Genomic DNA, 10495 nt, shown 5'->3' with positions numbered 1-10495 from the left:
ACATAATGCTTTTGCAAAGTGATCTAGGGCTCTAACAGCGTGATAAAAGGAACTAGGGAAGCCACTGACTGATTTGTCATTAACTTCATTTGAAGGTTTTTAACCTAGAGTTCATGAAGAGGACTGAGGCATTGTTGAACCAGTAACAGTTAGTTGTATCCAAATATTTGAAGATGTGTTTGCCTGTGAATTTATTTTTTTTCTAGTTGAAGTTCACATGACTTACTATGTTCCCAAGGGAATAATATATATATTATTCATACCCAAATATGATTCATACCCATATATGTAAAATATCTAATCTATTGGGAGTCATGCATACCATAAAATATTCAATTAGTGACAATTTCTGTCCTCAAGAAGTTCATATCCCCATAGTCTCTTCAAAGAAATGGATATACATAGAAAGATCACCACACAGTATGATAAAATTGACTTTTTAATACACGTTATAGAAGGAAAGCCTTTTACTTGTGTCTGAAATGTAGCTGGTATTACACCAATACATACACCTATAGCAAAAAGAAAGTTGAACAAAATACACAAATCATCTGTTTGAATGCAATGAAGAGGCAGCAACATGAAAAAGAATGACTAAGATTTATTAGAGAAATAACTCCAAGGAAAGAAACTGATCCTTTGAAACTAGGGTCATTCCATGATTCTAGCTACAAGCAGGAGGCCAAGAATCTGAGTTAAAACTCAGAAGAGCAACAGAAAAACAATAGAGCTTTCACATATATTAAAGGGATGAGAAGTACATTACTACTTAGTAATTTACTCTTAGTAAATTTGCTGAACTCCAATTCTGCTTGGTAGAGGGAAGACCGTAATATAAGCAGAAATTTAAAAAAAAAAAAAAAAAAAGAATAAAGAAAGGTTAGAGCTTGTCATCTGTCAGAGGACAGAGTCCTATGGAATACAGTAGGTTAGTCAAAAATCCTAGAAAGACAGGGTAAAAACCAAAGTTGACTCAATCTTACCAGTCAACTTAGCCTTGACTAGCACCACACAAGATTTGATTAAAATAATCAGTCACTACCCTGTGTGTCTAGTGTAGGAATGGATGAACTCATTCCTGAGAAAAATAATATTATCTGCATCCTCTACAGTTTTTAACCAACAAACTGACACAAGGAGATAAAAGAAGCTATAAAAGTAGAACCATAGGTGACCAAAATATTGGAATTAATGGAAAAGAACTTTTAAATCATATATTAAAAAAAATCAAGGAAAAGATGGAAAAAATAGATGAAATGAATAATCCAGAACTTATGACATACATCAATGTACAATTTCAGTAAATTTTGACAACCTCAAAGTGAATAAATACAAAAGGAACAAACAAAAAACAAAAATAAAACAAAAACTAAATCATAGACTCATCATAACAGAACTACTAAAAACCCAAGACAAAGAGTAAATTTTAAAAGCTGCTAGGAAAAAAAGAACATTAATTATCATCAAAGGAACAAAAATGAGACTGTTCCCTTCTCAGTAAGGATCATAAAAACCCTAAGAAAATAAAAACAAATCATAAATTAATCTAAAAAGAGTGCCATGTTTTAATAATATCTATAGGTGTGATTTTTCACATGGAGTGTACTGAATTCCAGTACATGCAAAATCCACAAAGATTTTGAAAAGTTAAAAGACTAAAACTGTTCAAGTTCAGACGACCTCTAGACAAATTCAAAATCACCCTCTGTAGCTGGGGGATGCCAGGGAGTCTCAGTCAGTTAAGCATCTGACTCTTGATCTCAGCTCATGTCTTGATCTCAAAGTCATGAGTTCAAGCCAGACACTGGGCTCCATACTGGACATGGAGACTACTTAAAAATAAAATGAAATTAAAATAAAATAAAATAAATAAAATAAAATAAAATAAAATAAATAAAATAAATTTCTGTAGCCAGGGAACAGCCTAAGAAACCATCTCCGTCTCCAAAAATGATATATTCTATAATGTCTCTTAAGAGATGGCCAACAGAAATGGTGGGGAAGAAAGAATCTCGCAGCAGTGAATCCAAGAAATCCAAGAATCACACAGACTTGGGAATAATCCTGGTGAACAGATCCAGAACCCAATAAAGAAACATTCAATTTCCAAGGATAGCCAGATACAGCGACTTTGTCCATTTTGTCCACTGAGATTACTGAATTTCTAAGATGCAGTGATTGTTATGTGTTCCCTATTCACCACCCTTCTAAGTGATTTATTCTGTCCCTGTGTTAGCACATATAGGGCTGAATTATATTTTTCCCCCAAAGATTTCAAACAGGAGGAGAAAAATACTGACCTGACATAAAGCATAAAATTCTGAGTTTGAGCCAGGATAAGATAAGGAGTATCTTAGGGAGTGAATATATTTTGTGTGTGGGAGGGATATAAATAAATGCCATGGAGAGAGCAAACTGTGATTGACTGCATTGATACCTGTTTCAATGTTTCACTATTCTCAGTATCCACATATTTCTTATGTGACTTTGCAGCTCTTTCCACTAATGATGGGGCATTTATTGATGTTGAGCTTGGCCATTTGATTTCATTTAGCCAATAAAATACGGACAGAAGTAACAGTATGCTACTTCTCAAAGAAGGCTGAGAAACTATGTATTTTTAGATTCATTCCTCTTTCCTTTTTCCACTGTCTTAAGAAGAAAATGTCCCCGGTAGTCCACTGATCTAATACGGCTAAGAAATTTATGTAACAGACCTGGATCCAATCAACATTCAGCAATTCGAGACTCAAAACTGATGTTGTGATTATAAATTATTCAACCACTGCTGACTGGCAATATTCACCTAAATTCACCATATGTATATCTAGCGTTTCTATTTCTTGGTCTAGACTTCAAAGTAATGCATATGTATGTATGTACACATGTATGTATGCATATATGCACAAATGCATGCAAGATCATTGATGAATCTCACAAGAATAATGTTAGGCAAAAAGAAGCCAGACCCAAGACAATTAGTAATGTATGATTCCAAAATCTCAAAAGAGGCAGAACTAATCTAAGATCATAGAAACTGGGGCAGCAGTTACCCTTCAAGGGAAGTGCCAGTAGGAGAAATAGGAACTCTTGGTTTGCTGCAAGTGTACTGTTTCTTGATCCAGGAGGTGATTTCTGGGTATGTTCATTTTGTGAAAATTCACAAAGTTGCAGACTCCTGATCTATGTTTTTTTCTGTATGTGTGCTATTCATAAACAAAATGCACCTTAAAAGTGCTGTGGGAAGATTAATGAAGGGGGACATTCTATTTTTCTTTCACATGCTACCTTTCCTTTTGCTGCAAAAAAAAAAAAAATTATTACCTTACCATTCAAAAAAATTAATTAAAAAGACTGAGTTATTTATTCTTGGATGAAGCAAAGAAATTGATGCACATACACAGAGATTACATTCATATTGAGCTTTATAGATACGTAGGCACATATCTGGTATTAAGATGGTGAAAGACGTAAAAGAAAACTTTACAAAAAGAGGGAGAATGCTAGGAAAGACAGAGAAATCACAAAATATAAATTTTATTAAATATACTCAAGGTGATATTATTTTTATTACTTTTATTTTTTAGATTTGTTTATTCATGAGAGACACGCAGAGACATAGGCAGAGGGAGAAGCAGGCTCCATGCAGGAGTTCAATGTGAGATTCAATCCGGGGACCCCAGGACCACGACCTGAGCAACAGGCAGACACTCAACCGCTGAGCCACCCAGGCATCCCTACTCAAGGTATTTTATTGTGGCAAGAAGCTTAGGGTGAGTCCAGCCTAAATATATCAGGTAGTTAATAAAAATTTTATCAACTGATTAACAAATTCTATGTGGGAGATAAGTATCAAAAATGTTGTTTGGGAAGTTTAGACTTCCTACCTTCTCAATCAGACAATGAGGTTTCTTTGCAGCTTTTAAATTGATCAAAACTTGGCTTTAGAAGGTGTCGGAGTAGAGACCAGGGTTAGACAAATCCATTAGAAGGTCTGCTGTAAAATCTCAAGGCCAGAAATAATCAAAACCTAATTTGGTCCAGAGAGAGTAATTTTTTTCAGTAACATTCCTGAAGCCACACTATGCAAGAGCTGGTCATAGCCACTTCTTTATAGGAACACATTTTAGTAATAATTCCTGAGAAAATTAAAAAAAAAAAAAGAAAGAAATACAGTCCTTCTTTACATAGCAAAGTCACTAATGTGTTGATAGTGACCAAACAGACCCGGAGCCTTGAATTGGAGCCCAGAATGCCTTCTCTCTCAGTGCTGCCCGTAACCTCTCCAGTCTCTGCCCTTGTCCTCCTCGGAGCAGAGTTCTATCATAGAATGTACGTCCCACCATTCACTGGGACTGTGGGTCAGAAAAGCCTCAGAATATGACCCACAGTTGTAAAATCCCAGGTTATCTCGTTCCTGGGATGTCTCTTGGGTTTACTTCTCCGCCACCCCCCCAACCCCCAAGCAGAAAGTAGACTGCATCTTATCCTCTCAAAAGATGAAGCCTACGGTTTTTGTAGCATTTTGCTTATACCCTTTCTATAGCATAAAAATTCCTAGAGAGATTAATTTTCTCTCTTTACTCCCTTTATGGTATAAGGCAGGTTGGTAAATTCTGTTGGGTACGCAGAAATCCATCTACGGATTTTTCTCTGGTCAGTTAAAATAGATACATCATTCATAAAATAAAATCACAGAAACATAGAATTGAAAGTACTTAGAGGCTATCTAATGCAACACCCTTATTTTACAGATGAGGTAAGTTAAGAATGGAATTTTTTATTTGTCCCAGATGACTCTCTTGGTGACCAACATCCTTGGGAGGGGACCGTATGTCTCGGGAATGCTTTTGGTGACAGCAACAGTTTTTGAAAATAATTTAACTTGGCACTGAATGTTCTCAGGTTCTTGTATTAAAAAGATCTAAGCTTTGACTTATTTTGCCGACCAATGTGTGTGTCTGTGTACGTGGGTGTGTATAAATCATTGCCTCACCTATGTGTGACATTAATTTTGTTGGCTGGTACTTTTTTGGGATTTGGCATGACAACACTTGTGAAAAATAAAAATACAATACTGGTGTTTATAAATACCCATACATATATGCAAGCAAAGATCACATTCAGTTAAATGGAGCAGCTGAGGTGTATATTTAGTCAATATAATATTCTGTTAATTAGAAACTCTCTTATTAAAACTCACACCTGGTGAAATAAATATAATTGCTGGGAATCTGCCAAGGGTTTGCAGCCACTGAAAAGTGACAGAGGTATTAGAGATCAAGTATGTTTGCTGAAATTAAGACACTTTTCAAGTGTCCAGAAGCAAATCAAGGTAATTGTTAGGGTAGTGAAAGATGTTGACATTTTTTAAGACATTAAATGCATAACGAATATTCATTGAATGTCCAAAAGTTTGAGACCAGGAAAGTACATTATATAGTGAGCGTATGTGGCATACGACGTGCTTACTTCCTGACTTTATTGTGGTTTCCATTGATACAAGGGGGCTCCATGCTAGGGGATAACAGAGGAAAAGGTGAGCAGCATGGTTACGGACTGAATGCTTGTGTCACCTAAAATTCACGTGTTGAAGCCCTAATCCCCAGTCTGGCTATGAGATGGAGCAGCTAAGGAAATAGTTAAGATTAAATGAGGTCATAAGGTTAGGAGTCCAAATCTGATGGGATTTGGGTCCCTATAAGAAGAAAGACCAGAAAGCTTGCTCTCTTTGCTCACACATACTGAGGAAAGGTCATGTGAAGACACGTCTATAAGCCAGGAAGAGTGACCCCTTACCAGAAGCTGATGTACTCTGGGGCCAGACCTTGGAATTCTAGCCTCCATCACTGTGAGAAAATTAATTTCTGTTCTCTAAACCAGCTAATTTGTGACTTTTTTGTTGTGGCAGCCCAAGCAGACTTATCCAGACATGAAAAAAAATGCTTCTCAACCACCAGTACATTCTAGTGGGCATGTGAATTTTAGAGACCAATTAGAAAGCAAGCTAAAAACAAGAAAAAAATAACAATGAGCTTCCACAGGAGCAGTGGAGAAAGAAAATCTTCAGAAAAACGTGGGCAGTGAATAGTGTGGTAGTAGATATGATGATGTGAAGGAGAAGAGGGATGTCTGCCTCTTTAGGTTCATACATTAGATCTAATTTACTTCCCTTTCCAGGAATAAATCACAAAGTTGGGTACAAGAACCACCTACAAGGAACCACTTAGTTGCTTAAAAATACATGTTTCCAAGGTTCGCTTAGAATTAGGTGCTGAACTGGAATTGCAAGATTTTGTCTGAGACTTTTGGACAATAAAGTTTGATAATTGGTGTTGTAGAGTGTAGTAAATGTCAACCAAAAGAAGGTTTCTTGTAACTTACCCTTCGGTTTTATCATTGACTCATTCTGTTTAAAATATTCTGAAATGAAAAAATAAATAAATAAATAAAAATAAATAAAAAATAAAATATTCTGAAATGAATGAACAAGTATATACAAAATAATAAGCCATGCTTTGAAGACCACTGAACTTTGATGAAGACTGAATCAAGATTTAAATTAATAGACGACCCACTCAAGACATCAAAGTCAACAAGAATACTTGTAAACATCATAGATTGGTACTTGAAAAAGTATTTGAAAATTTCAGAATGGGAAAGAGCCTGTTGGCTGAGCTATTTCTTACTTATACCAGGATTCCCTTTCTGAAGCCATGATCCTGCGGTCCACACGGATGTGATGATCATGTCCATCAGCAAGTGGAACTTGAGTGAATTTATTACCCTTGTGAAATTAATGTGTCCACATGTACAGCAATGTTATATCCCAAGTTTATCACAAAGCAGAATATTTTTGTGCAGATCTTGCATGAATAGGAATATGTTTTACATGCGACATTTCAGGATCACCTCAGCCCCTATAAGAGGGTATTTGTGTAATATGTCTCTGTGTATGTGACTGTGTGTGTTGGTAAGGTGTGGAAGGGAGCCTGTAGATTACAAGAAAAAAACTAGAATTTGCTTATAATTCTGAAACACGTATTCTTAGAAATCTTTTCCTGTTCTCTCCTTAGGGCTACATTTTTTTTTTTTTTTAATTTCAACATCTGCCTATATGCCTTATGGGATTTGGTCTTTTCTACTGTTCTTGGCACTTTCAAGAGTTTCTCTTTATCTTTATAGTTCAGGAACTGTATGAAGCTATGATTAGATGTATCTTTTTTATCACCAATTCAACCTGCCATGTGAGCTCTTTTAATCTGACAAATCATATTTAATTTTAACTTAGGATAATTTTTAATAATTTCAACTTAGGGTATATATTTACATATCTCAAGGTTGCCTCTTCTCATCTCTTCCTTTGTGGGAGCTTCTCCTACTGGATACCCTTAAACTCACATGCTTGGCCTCTAGGTCTATCCCTCAAGTCTATCACATTTTCTCTCATATTTTATGTCTTTATGCAATTTTGCTTTCTATACTAAGATGCTTGTTCATTTCACCTTTCAGGCCATGAATGTAGCGCTGGAAATCCTGATTCCCTTTTCAGAAGTTAGTATTTTTTGCAGCACATGAACATCACTGACTCTTTTTTTTTTCTTTTTTTTTTTTTAATTTTTATTTATTTATGATAGTCACAGAGAGAGAGAGAGAGAGAGAGAGGCAGAGACACAGGCAGAGGGAGAAGCAAGCTCCATGCACCGGGAGCCCGACGTGGGATTCGATCCCGGGTCTCCAGGATCGCGCCCTGGGCCAAAGGCAGGCGCCAAACCACTGCGCCACCCAGGGATCCCATCACTGACTCTTATTGGCTCATTTTTCACTTCTCTTGTTCAGCACTCCTATTTCACTTTTTCTATTAGTTCGATTAATCTGATTGGTTGTTATTCTAAAAAATATCAACATCTTTCATCACTGGCTCATTTGGGGGTACATCTGGTTGTTGTTGTACTTTATGAGGTGGTGATTTCCTCAGGGAAGGAACGGTTGGTGTTGTAGGAAAAGACAATTCAAATCCCCTTTCTATAAAAAAAAAAAAAAATCCCCTTTCTGAGAAACACAGAAGCCTCCTGATTCTCCAAGTCCCCCTCTTTCTGAACCTCACGGCTAGGGAACTAGCTAATGCAGCATATCCAATGCAGTATATCCTCGAGCCTTAGGAACCAGGGAGGCCTTATGAAGTTATCCTAAGGAATATATTAAGTGTGTGTACTGCTTCCAATAAATGAGTCTCACACTCTGTTAGCAGCAGGACTATACTAGGGCTGCCATGGTGAAGTCCAGAAACTAGAGGGCTTAAACAACAGAAATTTATCTCTCAAAGTTTTGGAGGCTGGACGTCCAAGACTGAGGTGTTGACAGAATTGATCCCTTCTTCAAATTGAGACAGAAGGTCTATCCTATGGCTGTCTCCTAGTTCCTGGTGGTTTGCTGGCAATCTCTGGCATTCCTTGGCTTGCTCAGGAATCACCCCAAACTCTGCCTTCATTTTCCTGCAGCTTTCTCCTTCTTTGCACATACTTCTCTGTGTCCAAATTTCTCACTTTTAGAAGGACATAATCATATTGGATTAGGGGTTACCCTAATGACCTTATCTTACCTTGATCATCTGCAAAGACCCAAGTATCAAATAAAGTTCAATTCACAATTACTAGAAAATTAGGGTTTCAGCATCTTTTGGGGGGCACACAACTCAAACCATAACAAGAACAGTGCTTTTGGGGTTATTTTGTTTTTTTGTTTATTCAAATGGCATTTTACCCAGGAACTCAATATATAAAACAGATAAAATTGAGCAGAGCTGGTTAAGTGGTGGGAGCAAGGCATAGTAGAGCCTGACCTCACCTCTGCAAATAGCCAGTGAAATCCCCCCAAGACATGTACATTCTCCTTAAAGCACAGTTTAAAAATGGCTATTGGACAGCCCCATTTTTTAAAGCTGTATGCTAAGCCATTGTATGGGAAAGCTGAGCTGTAGCTCATTTTAATAATCTGATATTCCCAGACATTTCAGTCTTTGATACTTTTTCTTCAATCTTTTATGCTTTTTCACTATTAACAACATGGACTAAACAACTATATAGCTAAGGTTTTGTGTCCATTGTTGATCATTTCTTTAGTGATATTCTCAAAAAAATGGAAAGGTTTTAATTTTTTAAATTATTATTTTTTAAATATTTATTTGAGAGGGAAAGAGGTGTGTCTACAAGTGGTGGAAGGGGCAGAGGGAGAGAATCTTTCAAGCAAGCTCCCACTGAGCACAGAGTCCATTGTAGGGCTCAATCTCATGACCCTGAGATCATGACCTGAGCAGAAACCAAGAATCAGACGCTCAACCAACTGAGGCACCCAGGAGCCCAGAAGAAAGTTGTTGTTGTTTTAAAGATTTTATTTATTTATTTTTAGAGAAAGAGAGAGAGAGCATGGCAGCGGGGGGCAGGCAGAGGAAGAGGGAGAGAGAGAATCTCAAGCACACTATGCATTGAGCACAGAGCCCAACACAGGGCTCCACCTCACAACAGTGTGATCATGACCTGAACCAAAATCAAGAGTCAGATGCTTAACTGACTGAGCCCCCCAGGTGCTCCCCACCCCCAAATAAACAGGTTTTTAAGTACTTAAGTCCATTAGCACATTATGCCAAATTGCATCCTCTCCAAAAAAAAAAAAAGTCATGCCAATTAATTCTCTTTCCAGACGTGTACTGTGTACTTTAATGTTAACAGGCCTTCATCACAGAATACTGTGTTTCAAGATGGAGTCATTTTGTTCTGAAGTATTTTTAAGTGGAAGGAAAGCACTGGTTCTGCAAGCAGGCCTTCACTACTTCACCCCAAAGTCGGAGTTTACTCTCACTAAAAAGAAGTAGGTTTGAAGCACTGAGAGGAGAGGGGCTAGGAGAGAAGGTGCCTCTAAGTATAGAGGTCATTTCCCAAATAAGGCACAGTATTAATTTCCTAGAAGTACAAAAAATCATCACACACTAGGTGCCTAAAAACAGGAGAAAGTTACTATCTCACAAGTCTGGAGATCATTAAGTCTAAAATCAACGTGTTGGTAGAGACATGCTCCCTCTGAAGACTCTAGGGAAGAATCCTTTCTGGCCAATTCCTAGCCTTTGGTGGTGGACACCAATCCTTGGCACTCCCTGGCTTGCAGCTGCATCAGCCCAATCTCTGCCCCCTTTGGCGCATGGCCTGCTTTCCTCTGTGTGTTCGAACCTCTCTCTCCTTACAAGGATATCAGCCATTGAATTTAAGATCCACCCCAATCTTGCATGACCTCACTTTAACTTAATCACATCTACAAAGACTCTTTTTTTCAAAAAAGGTCACAACCGCAGATACCAGGGGTTAGGACTTGAATACATCATTTTTGGGAAGCACAATTTATGCACACCAGGCATCAGATGACTTCCAGGGCGAAAGTGGGTGCCTAGGTTCAGGGCTGTTCTGAAGAGAAAAGTCCAAGGAATCCCTAAGATTAACCTGTC

Source organism: Canis lupus, chromosome 18 (assembly GCF_011100685.1).
Source record: "Canis lupus familiaris isolate Mischka breed German Shepherd chromosome 18, alternate assembly UU_Cfam_GSD_1.0, whole genome shotgun sequence".
Classification (NCBI taxonomy): Eukaryota; Metazoa; Chordata; class Mammalia; order Carnivora; family Canidae; genus Canis; species Canis lupus.
This window is presented reverse-complemented; position numbering follows the sequence as displayed.